General features: G+C 39.5%; 1 pseudogene; it reads right to left on the bottom strand.

The window, feature by feature from the left end:
• Positions 1-277: 277 nt before the first annotated feature.
• On the bottom strand, positions 278-871 carry LOC110409830 (uncharacterized; annotated as a pseudogene).
• Positions 872-1,578: the final 707 nt, after the last annotated feature.

Below are 1,578 nucleotides of genomic sequence, written 5' to 3'. Positions count from 1 at the left end.
TCTCCATACCTCCTGGCCATGAATGAGAAAATGTCACACAATCTGTTGGCCCCCGTTACACAGTACATGCCGTAGCCTCCCAACTAATCAAGCTTTTCTTTATTATTTTCAAATTTTATAAAATTACCCATTACAAACTTAAACGGAAAGATAGCAACATCAATCCTATAAAATCCTGTTTCTGACATGAGAATCAAAGCACAAAACATAACAGAAAAGCTTACATCAACACTGTCCGAGGACTCAAAGCTTGGCCCAGTATGTTTTGTTGGTGTTAATCTTCTGGATCAATAAAATGAGTTAAAAAGGATCCCATAATTGATTCTTCATTGTACACTGGTATCATCTATTGGGTTGCTGCTACAATGCATCTATGAAACACAGTTGTTTCTCCTATGAAGACAACCCTGGCCCTGGAGATTTGAGCCTTGAGCAGCCCAGGGCAATCAGCTTCTCCGCTAACTTCCTTTCAGCATTTGCCCCAAGCATGGGGCTATACTTTGGGATATTGCAAGGCAGCCACAATTACACTGAGACCAGTCTTTAACACTAATCGTCGAGTAATTCCAGAGCCAGTGTTGTCTGAAGCACCACCAAGAATGGAAGCCCCGCCCACAGTATTACTATGTCGTGTAGGAGCGGCTGCATACAAGTCACCGAATTTAGCAGAGTTACAGACAATCCATGCAAATATCTGTTTAGGTAGGAGGGTGACATCATCCACGAGCTCTGAGAAAGTCGTGCCTTGCACGCCAACGCCGTTTTCAACGGAGGCATCGCCTGCTTTCGAAACTGCCTCAGACTCCGATTGTTTACCAGAAGAAGATATCATCGTCACCTTTCCTATAGTTTTGATTTTCGTTTAACTCGTATCTTCACAAAATGGTTTCCAATACGATAAAGAGGCTATGATTTCTTTGCCACTTTTGATTATGATGGCAAAACTTCGATGTAATTTCAGAATCTCCTGAGGTAAAACAAATGAATTCCTTAATGTATCATCATGAGAGAACTTGGCTGCAGCAAAATTTCTTCATGTTTCATATCATGAATTCCTTAATGTATCATCGGCTAAGACAATTTACGAGTCATCAGCTCTTTTAGCGGTTGACCCATTAAAATTTTTTCTCTTGCATCTCATTTTCAGTCATCCAAACATCACAAGTTTTTACTTCCAGAAATTCAATATGCACTATTACTAAATAAGCAACCAGGAAACCGAAAGAGGGCCTCATTAAATTGTTTCTTGAGAGCCTCCGGCTGCTCTTTCAGAAGCTATGAGCCTGAGTGCTTCCCAGCATCATAAATTATTAGCCCTTGAGTTCCAAAAACAGGGTTGTGGATTAGACAAACATAATAATATGTAAACAAATGTAGCCACTCACATGACCTGCACTCACCATAGAATTAGAAACAGAAAGCTTTGACTCTCCTGTCACCTGACTGAGCAAAGCTCAACATTTTGTCAAATATTCTAGTATTACCACACAACAATCTGGCATTGAAATTCACTTCACATCTATTCGTATTCAAAATTTTGTAATTGTAGCAAATTTGATATATATTCTATATATACCA

This window comes from Theobroma umbraticum, unplaced genomic scaffold (genome assembly GCF_002168275.2).
Source record: "Theobroma umbraticum cultivar Fairchild unplaced genomic scaffold, ASM216827v3 scaffold_44.0, whole genome shotgun sequence".
Lineage (NCBI taxonomy): Eukaryota > Viridiplantae > Streptophyta > Magnoliopsida > Malvales > Malvaceae > Theobroma > Theobroma umbraticum.
This window is presented reverse-complemented; position numbering and strand designations above follow the sequence as displayed.